Genomic DNA, 15,274 nt, shown 5'->3' with positions numbered 1-15,274 from the left:
GAAACAGTATCGAAAGCACATTTAAACTAAACGAAGGTTCACTAAAACTTGTTTCCATATAAAAAAAAAGTAATTAAAGAACACAATATAAAAATATTGTCGACAGTTGAAAAATCTTTTCGAAAGCCAGCTTGCGATTTGGTTATAACCATATTCTGCATAATGGTGAGGTATGTTATGCAAAATATTAGAAAATAATCTTACTAAAACATGAGTTTGATGTGATACCTCTAACAAATTCAGGATAACATTTCGAACCTTCATTTTTATAAATAGTTATCATTACTCCAGTAGACCAATTGTCAGGTATTGTACCCGTGTCAAGTATGATGTTGAAATGTTTATTATATTTATTGGCATCAATCGGTGGGAGTGTTTTTGATATATTCGTTTTATATACCGTCGGTTTCGAACACTTTACCGTTCGTTTTTTTTTCAGCGTCGATGTGACTTTTCTGATTTATTCATCGGTTATCTGACTTTTAAGAAATCTTTCTACGTCATCAACAACATGATCTAAATCGAAGTACGATTATTTTGTGATCGTCGTCGTCTTTTTCATTAAGGTTTTTAAGATGTTAAAATATTTCCCAAATGTTGTTTGTTGGTACTCATTTTAAGTCTTATTTACAGATGATTTATATTCCATAGTAGCTGGTCTCAAATTCTGTCTAATTTCAGCGTTTTTTACATAGTCAGTACGTTTTCTTGATTTATGAAGTATGCTCCAGATTTTTGAGGCTTCACGGTTATATATACCACGGTTTTGAATCGTCGTGTTTATATTGTTTCGCGTCCCTTATTACCCAAATGTTTTAATTGTAGCCTTTGTAAAGTTTTTGTTTTCGTCTGAAAAAACATAGATCAGTTGGTCTTGTGTTATATTTACATGTACAAATAAATTGTATAACTTGTTATTAACCGCAATTCTAATACCATCGGCGTCTTCTCGTGAACACGCCTTGTATATTCAGATTTCTTTTTATATTTCCATCTGACCTAATTTTGATTTGTTCTTTCGTCTATGACTACCACTTGATCAATCCTAGACTTGAACTTAAGACCAAAAGGTAAACTACTATAGCAATTTGAATATAAATAATCGCAAAGTTATACAGCGACACAAGGAAACATTAATGACCAACATTCCCTGAAAGTATATGGGCGAACAAAATCTGTGGGTGACCATAAAGTTCACTTACTAAGTCATCTAATTCTTCGTATGGAATACCAAATCATACACCATACATACAAAATGAAATGTCCATTTTAACGAACGCTCACTGTTACTAAAAGTTATCTAAAAATAGTAAAGAATCGGAAAATTATCAAATCTACCAGCATTAGAAATACTTGGTCAAAACAATTTCAGTGAACTGGATTTGAATTAGTAACGAAAAAGGCAAGATATCTAGAATAAGCATCTACCTATATTTTCAGCTATAATGCTGAGAGATCAATCAGGGTGCGGGGGAAAGGGACTTTCTTTCGTAATTTTAGTCCACATTGAAAAGACAACAGAAATGTACAAAATCTGACCTTGATATAATTTTTGAATTTAATGGAAAAAAACAACATTAGACTATACAAATGGCGTCTTCGGTGCTTGCTTTGACAATTTTGAATAAGTAGAATTGTAAAACTACAAAGTTTAGATAAAAAACAACTATTCCGTTTCTTCTATGAAAGTTCATCCGCTTGTATGCATCTGAAAGATAGCCTTGTGTGTTTTGTTTTGCTTTGTTTTATATTGATTAAATATATTGACAAACTCAATCAAAGATAACACTTATTCATACCAAATAAATGCTCACTAAAGCTTTATATGTCTGTTGTGTAATGTAAAAGAAGTCTGATGTGAACAAAGTTCGTAGAGACATATCCAGTTTTAATAAAAAAAAATATGACGAAGAATCGCGTACAGGAAAAGATAAGCAAAATGTTACCATACGTAATATACGTATGTATTCACCATACATATTTAACGACAAAGATTCAAATATACCCGCCAATGATATACATGAAATGAGGAAACATTTGGTTACCGAAAATCATTAAAATTGGCATATTTTACGAGAATGATTATCATGTGTACTAATATATCATTATTTCCTTGTTTTGTCTTTTTTCTAATGATTTCATGCACCATCTTAATAATATTATGGATGTTCATACGAATGTACTTCGCTATTCACTTCGGTAAGTGATGGCGAAGTAATCAAACTGTAACTAGCCTTATCATGTACCTAGTATAATCGCTGTTTCTCAAAACCATTAATCAAAACTACATCTCCTTACCTCAAAAGTTCATAGTTGATTAACCTGATCGGGAAATTATGTCACGATTCATCCGTATTAATGTTTAAAAACCGTGTTTGCACTTTTGGTCCATCGGTACCTATGTTTAGTTAATGGGAGAAATGATTTTACTATTGTTTATTAGAACTCTCATCCACCAAGTTTCCAACGTTTTCATGAGTGGGTTAAATGCTGTCTGTTTATTTATTTCAACCTATTGTTGTTTGTGTGATTTTTTTTATTAGGTTTTGGTTTGTTTCTGTTTTATTCCTATCTTTGCCCTACATCGTAGATGTATAAAATTAAGTTTTCTCTCATCAACAATAAAATACTGAATACTCGTAAGAAGTCAAGGACTGCAATGAACATATTCTTTTCATAAAGATTAGATTTGTTTCTTCGAATTGTCTTTGTGCGTGCGTGTGTGTGTGTGTGTGTGTGTGTGTGTGTGTGTGTGTGTGTGTGTGTGTGTGTGTGTGTGTGTGTGTGTGTGTGTGTGTGTGTGTGTGTGTGTGTGTGTGTGTGTGTGTGTGTGAACATTACACACCACTTCACTTCAGCAATACACAAAACGTTAGTAAACGTCAATAAGAATCGTTTGATATCATTTCTAAATCACGGGACTTTGGATGAAAATACGTCAACATTTCCTACAACTAGTGGTATATCGATATATAAATGCATCTATAATTGTAGACGAAATTTACACATCGAAATAAGAGGCTTGTTTACTTACTTATTCATTAGATGCTGGTGAGTTATTTTTTAACATTTTATAGTGCTTTACTATGCAATATTTACATATGGAGCCCGGGGAAAGCGTTTTGCGAATCTAACAATATGAGTTATTGGTAGTTGATAGATGACATTAAATGTATTTAAACTTACAATACTTCCGAATCAAAGGAGCAAACAAGGCAAAATTTCGGAACTAAGCAGTGCTAGTAAAATCATTAAGGACAATCAGACGCAAGATAATTACATATACACTTGAGAGTTGAATTGCTTTAATATGCTGCCCTTGAGATGAAATTTTTCACACCGGCGGGGTTGTTGTATCTTTGGTATCTTTCACATTTTCACCATGTCCATTCTCCTAATAGAATAGAATCCGAACATTTATTCTTTATTTGATTATAATATTCGGAACATTGTGAGATAGTTATGGTACTAAAATAGTAGCACTTTTCATCAAATTTTTTAACGAGGTGTGCTAAAACTGGTGTTATGGTGGTAAATGTTGTGTCTTCATAGAAACAATATGGTTGACATAAAAAACAAAATTGAATAACAAATACAAAAAAAAGGAAAGACGTACTTAAGGGTGATGTAGTAATCAACATGGATGAACCGAATTAGTTTTACATTTTAGAATTTGCTTTATGAATACGAAAATACGAACCTGTTTTTATTCATTTTTAGCTTTAACCGACATGAAGTCTCAGTAGCTCAGGATTATGCACTAGTTAACAGAAGAAACGATACACAATGGTTAATTTCTCAATTCTTTATATGATGTTTAATTTAAAGAAGATTTATTCATCTGTAAACAAGACCACACACGATCTGTTAATCCACTTTTGCTCCGAAACAAATATGACAAAATTCCGAAATGCTCCTTTTCTGTCCAGTCGCCGAGTACCCAGTGAATTTATACAAAATTTCAATGGCTGGTGTACATATCTGACCTACTGCAATAGGTTAACAATTTGCCATTTTAAAAATTGGATACCAAACCCAGAATTGTATGCCATGGTTACTCTAAATTGAGGTTGAACAGGCAGCATAAATTGATTGAGGTATGGCGGCGCACGCTGACGTCGCAAATTATTTTTATGTGTACATAATAACAATATAAAGATTGGTGACACGTTTGACACTTAATGGCTCAGCATATTATGAATCAGACGCCGTAAGACGTCAAAACGTCACGATTCTGGTATACGTCTTTTGTGGATGAGTAACTGCACGTTGAATGCGGAAAACTACATTCGTGAAATACCAGATCGTCATAAAAAAACTAAACGTCGGGTCAATTAAAAAATCAAATACTTCAATGTTCAGTTCTTCAAACTGAAATTCCGGATAATTATTGTGCTACAAAACTGTCTTAGGTGCAATATTATTTTGCTGTATCTCTTTGAACGTTAGAGATTAATATTGTATCCATTTGGCATTGTTTTTTTTTCTATACAAACGGTAAAATATTGTTTCGTTTATTTTGTTGACTAGTAACGTTTACCTTAAATCTGACTAGATTTATTAAAGGCAGATTTGTTCATGTGAAAACGTATTATCAAATTGCTTAACTATTCAAAATATCCATTTTTTAAAATTACTTCTAGAACGCATAGATTGTGATCGCTTGGTAACACATTAAGGATGTTTTGATTTTTTTGTTTTGATTTTTTTCTTGTCTTAGTTGTGTTTGCTTTGTCTTTGTTTTATTCAGTTTTTGTTTTTGTTGTTGTTGTTTTTTCTTAATTAAGGTTTTGAATTTAGTCTTATGTAATAACTGCATCAATAAAATTTCGTTCAGTCAGACTATTTAAAAAAAACAGCGTTTGTCAGAATTTTGACATAGTCGAAGCCATGGCCAATACCTCAATGACATTTGCGAGTATCTATCTAAACTTCATGTTGTGTTCTGATCAATCAAACATAATAAAGTGTCATAACACTGTCTCGTTTACAAAAACTTGATTGCATCATTGAAGGGTTAAAATGGTGTTTGTTGTATGATAAATATTGCACGAAATACAAATCTGACGTAGAAAATTACCAATGCTATCCCAACATGAATGTTTAAAAAATGGTTAATGGTTAATTTGAATGATGGTTGTCGAGCGCTGTTAATTTCAAATTCAAATATAAAACCAAGACCAAACCAGAAACAAGAAATTATCTCATCCCTATCACACTGTCATTCAAGAAAAATGACAATAAAGAGATCGACGATATATATATCTTGATCATAAACGGAAGGTTAACCAAGGGAACTAAGATTTTAGCGGAATATAAAGGTTTGAAGTGGTTCATGATTAACACGATTCTTAACAGCCAACAATTTAAAAATTGTAGATATCATTTGGCTGTTTATATGCAGTTTAACAAAAGAAAAGGATATAAGATACAACATCATGCATTTTCAATAGAGAATTGATTGTAAATCTTTAAATTGCATGAAAATGGGGATAAATTATAGAAGTCCTGACACATGTTAAGATTTGCTCGAAGTATTTGAAATGCATAGGACGAATTATTACTTTTTGCATTTTGTGACGAACTGTTTAAAAGAAAATCAATGACGGATTACTCAGCATCCCTTTACGTATAATACGTTTTTCGACGTTTTCATTGTCTAATCTATGTTTTCTTTCCCATTGGCCATTCTCCGTTAATATTTCCCTTTTCATATGATTTATTGGGAGTATATGTTACATCATTATAATTGTTTTTGTTATATAGTTTCATTCTACGATCTTTACGTAATAAGATAAAAAAAATAATAACATCAGTCATGTTTGAAATATTTTGATTTCAGAAACAATACCGATAATAAAAAGTATACAAAAGTTAGGCTTTTTTTTTTGCTTTTTATATCGACGTTACGTTTTACAGATTGATTTGTTGCACTCCTTCTGATTAGTAGATTCTTTTAGGACATCACAGGTAATTGTATCTTAAATTAACTAGTACAAAAGCGCAAGGAATTTGGATGGTTTGGACTTTTTGCTTCAAAACATAAAACAAACTTTGGATAATGAAATAAATGTTTTAATTTGGAATTGAATATATGAACAGAATGAGAGAGTAATCAAGGGAACCAAGGCTATAGCGGTAATCTCCGTGTTTCTCCGACATAAATTAAACCACATAAGTTGCATTCTAATCCATATATTAAGTTTGTTGATTTGCAATTTAAGTCATCGTGACTTCTTGTATGGAAGGTTTTGTTTGTAAGGGAACTGGAGAAGTAAGGGTCGGTTATAAGAATGTTGCATGTTTTGCAATTTTTAATACCCCATTTTGGTATGGTATACTGTGGATCGTCATTGTTGTAGTCGAATATATCGTTTAAAGTGATGGAACATGGTTTGATATTTTTAAAATATTCAGAATATTTGTACTGGAATAGATGGTCTGCAGACTGAACGTGTGATTGGGTACTTTTAGTTGAATTGGTCGGGGCACTTTCCATAACAGATGTGAGTGTGCTAAGATTCATATCTGGGGACATCACATACTTACAAGACAACAGAGTGTCCGATCTGCTGTCAGGTTCGGACCTTTTATACTGGGCGACGTCCGAGCCAGTTTTTCTTTCATTCCTCTTGTTAAAACGATTAATTTAAAAAAAATGTATTATGATACCCTCTGGGACAAAATCCACCAGCAGAGGTATCGACCCAGTGGTGTGATAGAGTAATCAAGAGAACCAAGATTATAGCGGTAATCAAAAAAATGTAATCCAGGCACAAAGATCAGACATGGAAAACAGACACTCATTTTTCGCCTTTTTGTATAAATACTGACTACCAAAATCGCCAAAACTCATCAAAAGAACCCGAGAAGTATAAATCGTGATAATACTTAACCGAAAATACCAAATAAGCAATTTCATAGGGAAGCATAAACACTCTACAGGTTTTGGAATGGATAAATATGTAAATTTAAGATATTTTTCGCTAGGATAGGGGTACATTGTTTTCATTTTACCAAACAACCCTAAGTGTTACCGCAATTTTTGTAATGGTGTAAAGCATAAAAAATGGGCTACATGGTGATACATATATATGTCAATTTACTTCGTACCGTAGAAAGAAGAAGTTCGAAGACTAAAAAACGTAAACAATGGATTTTTGCCTCACCGAGGTATATGAATTAGCCAAGAAATAGTTATATCATTCAGTTTATCTTTTGGCCACAAAAAAATCGTAAATATGAGGTATTAGGGTACCTGAAAATCATATTTTAGTTGATAAGTGGGCGTGTACGGGGTGTTATCTGAGCCCTAGTTCTACATGGATACTTTGTTATTATTATAAGGAGTGGTGGTATATTGTTTTACCCTTATCCACCAAGTTTTTGTGTTTCCGTGATTACCTAACACTTTTCCGTCACAGTTTTATCAGTAACTACTCATCATGGAATTTTAAAACATAAATATTTTTTTCTTGTAGGAACAGTTTACTTTATGTTGCTGGAGTATTTATATAATATTGAATTAGGGTCAGATATAATCTGCCCAGTAATGTTAGGGCTTCATCGTCGCCTATTAGAAAACTTATGGGTGGCCTTGAGCAGACATTTTGCATTCCGATGTCTTTCTTAGACATATCCACTATACCCATTGTCCATATAGTAGTGGTAGATATCCACTATACCCATTGTCCATATAGTAGTAGTAGATATCCACTATAATATAGTTAAATGATGACTTTTACTGCAATGTTTAATACATTTTGAAAATATTATTAAATGTCATTTTTCCCTCAATATAAGCCGTTAAAATGTTTTTTTTTTCTATAGTTAATGTGTATTTCGTCAGCTAGTTCCTTCATCGAAAAGCTTTCATTCAGGGAATCATTTAAGTTTTTAGAAAATCAAAAATACACATAGTTTAGGTGTTTCATGAAGTTAATACAATTAGACCTAGGAACATTTTAGGCTTTACTGGTATTGATAATATGTTTCCTCTTAACCTTAACTTTAAAGTTCTTATGGATGCCGTCGAGGACTCTGCAAGAAAATGGATAAAACGAGAAAAAGAAGACATTGATTCTCTGTCAGAGTGGTTAAAGGAGTGTTAAAGGACGTGAGGTCTTTAATTTTAAAACGAATGAAAGATTTAAGTAGGTCAATGGGTGCCAAGGCTACATCAGTTTACAAAGGCCCCGATGTAGCAAACACATTGTCTACTATACATGACAAATATGTTGTCGTACTAGCAGACAAAGCCCAAAACAACATTGTTTTTGTCTGCAAAACGTTTTATATCTAATGTTTATTATCATAGGTAGACGTAGAAAATAATAGCAATGATAAGACCTATAATGTACCACTCTCTCCAAAGAAGAGATTGTGGAAAACCATAAATCTGTGATATCCTCTTTTGGTCTTTCTACCAAGGACGATGATTGTGATTTACCGTCTATGTACTGCATTCCTAAACTTCACAAGAATCCATCCAAACTACGTTTCATAGCTGGATCTGCAAAATGTACCACTAAACCTCTTTCAAAACTTTTAACTTCTATACTCACAACAGTCAAAGAGGGTCTGCAGTCCTACCACAACACTTGTTACTCCCGTAGTGATATTAATTAAATGTGGATCCTGAAAAATTCGAAAGATCTTTCGAAGACAATCAGTTCAAGACTGTTATCTGAATATAATAGCATTAAAACCTATGATTTTTCAACACTGTATATTCCCCATACTCAGTTAAAATCCCGACTTAACAACATTATACATCGTTAATTTTCCAAAAAAAGATGGTACACCTAGATACAAATATTCAGTTCTTGGTAGAGCTTTCTCATACTTTGTAAGAATAATCCCAAATCATCTACCAAATATACAGAGGAAGGTGTTTACAAAATGCTGGAATTTTTGTTCGACAATATATTTGTCAAGTGTGATGGACGTGTTTTTCAACAAACGGTCGGCGTTCCAATGGGAACAAATTGTGCTCCTTTACTTGCTGACCTTTTCCTTCACTCTTGTGAAACTGATCTGATCCAAAAGAAAGACTATCGTTTAGTTAGATCCTTTAATCTCAGTTTCCGCTATATAGATGACGTATTATCTTTAAACAATCCTAATGTCGGGGATTTGATACATCGCATCTACCCAAAAGAACATAAAATAAAGGATACTACAGACACTGTGAAAGCAGCCTCATATCTTGACCTACACTTAGAAATCGATGGTAAAGGAAAACTATTGACCAAACCTTACGACAAACTTGATGATTTTTCATTCAGAATTGTCAAACTGTCCTTTCATCTGTGGCAACATCCCTTCAGCACATAGGTATGGAGTGTTCATATCACAACTCAAACTTTATGCCAGAGCTTGCGGAAACTACGCGGACTTTTTGAATCGCGCTAGAACTTTAATAAATAGCTTCTGGAACAGGGTTATGTTGCTACAAGATTAAAGTCATCACTGCAGAAGTTTTATGGTCGTCATCATGAACTCATGGATCGTGTATCCATCAGCACCATGAAAACTGATTTATTCAAGGGGTCATAGTTTCCTTTCCTCGTTTGTCTAACCCGGACTTGACTTTTTATGAGCAAATCGGCCGGTGTTTCTAGAAAGGCAGAAAACGCTTACCCTACCGGTGCACCTGTTCCATGCTCCCAGTCTGAGTTGCTCATTTACTTTTGTTACTTTGTATATATGATTTTAGCTACTTTATGGTCTTTGCTGTGTATGTCTGTTTTCCATGTCTGGTCTTTGTCCCTGGATTACATTCTTTTGATTACCGCTATAACCTTGATTCCCTTTATTTCTCTTTAAAAAATATTTTAGTGGCGGCACGGTGTATGCATTGAAAATTATATTCATTAATTCACTGCATAACGTTAGTTTGAAAGATTGAAAATTGGCATTTTGTATTCACGTTCTCCTTTTAAGGTATTGCTGAAGGATCTGGAGGGGCATTGATAGTGTTGCTACTTATAGCATTAATGTGTGTCTGCTGGACATTAAATACAGAGAAGCAAACAAAATATGTTGACAAGTACATACATACTTAAAAACAGTGACAGTTTGGATCTGTATTTCTTTGAACTTTCTAAAGTCCTAAAATATATAAACAATAATTCATAACGTTGTTATATAAAGAGTTTAATTGTTACCCATACTACCACTTTGTGCATTGACAAGAAAATGATTTATTTTCTATTATTCACAAAATGTGTCCAAAAGTGTTTTTCCTATTTCTGTTTTTGTTTATCCTAACTAAATATGTGTTCTTTTGAATTTATTTACCTAAAATAACTACACATTTTTTGTTCATATTTTGACACTATATATTTTTACATATGACGACAAAGAGGTATTAAACAGAGAAAACCCTCGTATGGGAAAAATCATTGATATAATTGCACAAACAAAATATACGATGATGGTCGAACTTTACAACAACGTTTTGAACCTCCAATGAAAAGCAACCGTGGTTACCATCATGAACATGTGCAAGATGAAAATCCGTACCGCAAAAGTGACGAACCTGGTTTGAGAGATGTAAGTTAATCATCTTGAGAGTTTAAGCCACAAAAAAATCTGAACAAGACGATGCCAAGTTAATGTTTTCAGATATATTTATTCATGGCGGTTATACCACACACGTGTTTGATTCATATTTAAGTATTGTAAACTAAATTTGCAACCTCCATTCCACCCAAGATCTTCAGATTTAGGTAAAAAATAATTTGCGAATTATTTACATTACATGTAATAAAATGTGAAATTGATCATAAAAATACCAATCATTTGTATTGCAAAATTCGATATGCTGTACACGTATTTCAAGGACTAACCACTCATCAAGAGCATTTCATGTAATCCAGCCACCCATCTCCCCCAAATATATCAATATAGCCCAGCTGGACGAGTGGTGTAGGGCGGTGGACTTAATGCGGGCGGTGTTGCCATAGATTTCACAGCAGTACGAGTTCGAGTCCCGCTGAGGGAACGACCAAATATTCGTTTCGCAAATTTGACAGTTCCAGCATCGTTGGGAATTTTTCAGACCCTTCTATACGTTTACGTTATCTTCCTTGTATCAATTTGATCTGATGGAGCAGTGTAGCGAATAGAGTCGTCACATACTGAGACGTTATATATACATATATATCACTTACAGTCTAGGTGACCACTTAGTGGGTATTTTTCATCGGTGATTGTTTCAATCAAAGCTATTCTTAAATGGTAGTGATGAAGGCGTTTTGTTATTTTATTTCCTTCTTTGTTATTACATGCACACCATCAACCGTCTATATATTTCATTGAATATTCTATCTTTTTAATTTAACATTAGATATTTAGAAGTTTAAAATGGCATTTTTTTCATTATGTATTAAAACTAGCGAACAAACCATTAAATACTCTTAAAACGATATCTTATTCCTAGGTAACAATTTACCAGCCATCTTACTCCAACAATAGCAGACATGCTCCATCTCATAGTAACCATTTCGGTATAATTGATACAGATACAACGGTATGTATCATTTGTACTGTAATAAGTATGATTCAAGATTATTTTATTAATAGTTTGGGGTTCAAACATTCAGGGATATATAAAATATAACACATAATTTGTTTTTCATATTTTTGCTTTTTTTTAATTTTAGCATCAAAGTAGTAAATCATGAACGTAATAAAACTGTGTGTTAATGCTTATAAATAACTGACTTTACTTAATATCTACTTTCAAATTTGAACAAACTAGCACCTTGAACGTAAAACTATCATTTTGCCTTGAATTATATTTTGATACGTTTGATCGTTTGATAAAAAAAGTATAAATGTATTGGCGAAGGTCAGTCTAAGTAGGTAATTTACATGTATTTGAAGATTTTGTATTTGACTTGGAGATTTCCATGACGACATTCCCATTTAATATGTTTTCCAGTATAAGATACGGAGACCAACATTAGACAGGAACGTACCGTAAGTTATTTTTATCTTTCTTCAATTGTCATTGTATTTCGCGAAATATAAAGTAGTCAAATAATGTAAATTATATTCAGGGTATGGTGTGCATGTATATATTAATATGTCGGGTTTTTTGTAACTAATTTGTAACAACATAAGTGGTTTTGATTTATCATACTCGTCTCGAGTGCAAGTATCGCGGATGTCAGGTCATACCAAAAGTTTATTATCACCGCCTTTTTGCAAGAGTAATCAAGAAAACCAATGCTATAGTGGTAATCAAAAGCATGTAATCCAGGGACAAAGACCAGACATGGAAAACAGACACAAACAACAAAGAACATAAAGTAACAAAAATCATACATACAAAGTAACAAAAGCAAATGAGCCACTCGGACTCCACTAAACACTGGGAGCATGGACCAGGTGCACCGGTAGGGTAGGCGTCCTCTGCTTTTCTCTGCAAAGATAGTATGAGTGCTAACTTGTTTCTTATCGGTAGAAAACTGTGTAAAAGTACGGTAGTACAATAATACGTTAAATAAGGCTCAGCGTATCGGCTTTGCACAGAGCAGGATCTTTTTGCCATGTGTTCTCGTCTTGCACATAATACTTACCTTAAACAGCAATAAATCAACTAGGTAATTGATCTGTGTTCAAACAGATCTAATGTTACCGTACACATGGTAGTTCTAACAGATGATATTGAAAACAATTTATAAAATATTCATTTGTTTTCAAACATAGCACACTTTAATATAATAATGGATGTGCTCTTGCATCAAACGTTTAATTTTGAGTTTTATTCTACACTTAAATAAATATAATGTTCCTCAAATATATCACATATTCGAGGTGCACCAATATTCATACGCGTGTTTGGCTAATATGAATATGAATGTTTTGGAATGAACCCATTTTATCTTTTATTTGGAAATGGCATGCTATCGTGTTAGTGGCTTCAGAGAGATATACTTTATTTCTTTTGAAATTTTCAAGCAAAGTTTTGACCCTATGTTAATTTCTATCGCATGATTAGTTGCTTTTTGATATCAATTTTCACCAGTTTCTAAAAATAATTGATATTGGCGAGTAATTGATTGTTACTTTTTGTGACCTTAATCTCATTTTTGTCAATTTCGGATAATTTATCCTTTATAACCAAGGTATCTACTGCGTTTACATCAGGACACTTTGTTAAAATGAACAATTTCGCCCTGGTGTGAAAACTGTTTGAGACGTGTCTCTGAGCTGTACCACTGTTAGTCAACTATTACTGGATTACTCTCACTTGCAATATGATTGATGCCACTAGCGGAGCAGGACATGCTAAACCTTTTGGAGGACTTGATGTCACTCCCGGTTTTTTATGGGAGTTCAAATTGCTAGTGATTTAGTTTGTTTGTGACGTCTTGTTTCCCTTACCTTCTGCTTTTATATCGATTCCACAACGAATATTGTTCATACCGTGAATTATGTCCGATACTTTCATAGTGGTGTCGCTACCACAATCAGAAGTACGTCTTTCATTCAATTGTTTTATCATTGCATTTATGTGCCATGTTAGTCTTTTCCATCACTTGGTATTTGTTGTCGTCGTCGTTAGCAATTTTGCAAAACTCTTCTCCTCTGATACAAACACATTTATTTCAAACAAACTCGATATATTTGTTTTATGTTTGTATTCTACATAGAACTGATGTGGGGACGTTTCATTCGTCGAAAAAAATGGCCACTTAAAATTGAACATAAGGGTCAGGAAGTAGCTGTTTGCATATATAGTAAAAATGTTTTGTTTAGAATATGATGGTATTCTGCTTAAAATTAATGAACTTACCGTTTCAACATAGCGGTCAGAGAGTATCTTTGCAAGTATTTCAATAGCTATTAGATTGAGCCAAACGCTGACGAGATAATAGGATTCATCATGTTATGATAATTTAATGGTTTAATATTCATATAAATCTACTGTATTGTTAGGGTAATTGTCCTTTTGGACTTTTTTCGCTAATTTTATTTAGCATCATTACTTTCAAACATCGTCTCATTTGAAAGAGTAATCAAGGGAACCATGGTTATAGCAGTAATCAAGAGAATATAATTTAAAATAAAATATTGAATTTAGCAAACAAAATGGTAGTTGGGCGATTAAGTATCTTTAGAGCCCATAGATAATTCAGAACTTCAAGCTTTTTTACTGAATTGGTAAAAGCTGAACATTCAAATTTAGTCATCCCGGTCACGTCATTACGGGAGATTGAAACATGATAGAAAGATAATTTCATTCTTGCTAAATGCTCCAAATACCATGCTTTGTAGTGGCATCAATTCAATGTGGATTAATTTGAAAAATCTTCCGGAAACCCTCAATGCTATTTTATTATCATAAAAAGATAGCAAACTATGGTTTTCAAAACCGTTTATAGTATATTTCGCCAACCTCAGCGGAAATCCTAAACTCAAAAATACTACACATCGCTGTTACTCCACCTTAGAGAATTAACTTAGATACATTTTAGATAAATTTCCATATAAAGGAAAGATGATGCTCACGAAACATTTGAATATTTCATCGAACATACATATTTGTCTAGTGCGATTGACGCATTTTTCACTCTTGTGAGGCTCTCATTATCGTTGATCTGCTCCAAAAAAAAAGAACGAAGTTTAGGAAGATAATTTTATCTCATTATCCGCTACAAGGATGACGTATTGTCTATAAACAATCCTAGTTTAGGGGATTTTACACATTGCATATATCTAAATGAACTAAGGATAAAGAAAACTATAGACACTATGAAGTCAGCTTCATAGCTTGACTTTCAATTTGAGATGGACGAAAAGGAAAACTATTACCCGGACTTTACGGCAAAAGCGATGACTTCTCATTCCGTTTTGTCAACTTTTCTTCCTCATGAAATTTTCATATAGAAATTCAAACTGATGCCAGAGCTTGCCGTAAGTACGTGGTTTTTTTTCACTTGTTCTGCTTTTCTCTTTTGTCTGCCCCGGACATGAACTCATTGTGTGTTGCAAGAAAAGCAGAGGTTTAAGTGCAATCCGGGTTGCTCGTTTCCTTTCGTTTGTTTGTACGCATTGTTTTGATTATTTCATGTTCTTTGTTGTGTGTATAAGTTTTAAATATCTATTGTTTATCTTGTGAACACATTATTTAAATTTCTGCTCGAATCTTGGTTCCCTTTATATTTTTTTATTTTATGTTAGTACATTTTAATACCGTTTTGTGCATATATTTTTATTTTAGGTACAATTGAAATGCAATTGATCCTAAAAAGAAATA

Source organism: Perna viridis, chromosome 13 (genome assembly GCF_037379345.1).
Source record: "Perna viridis isolate PV_CMFRI_1.1 ecotype Kerala chromosome 13, ASM3737934v1, whole genome shotgun sequence".
Lineage (NCBI taxonomy): Eukaryota > Metazoa > Mollusca > Bivalvia > Mytilida > Mytilidae > Perna > Perna viridis.
This window is presented reverse-complemented; position numbering follows the sequence as displayed.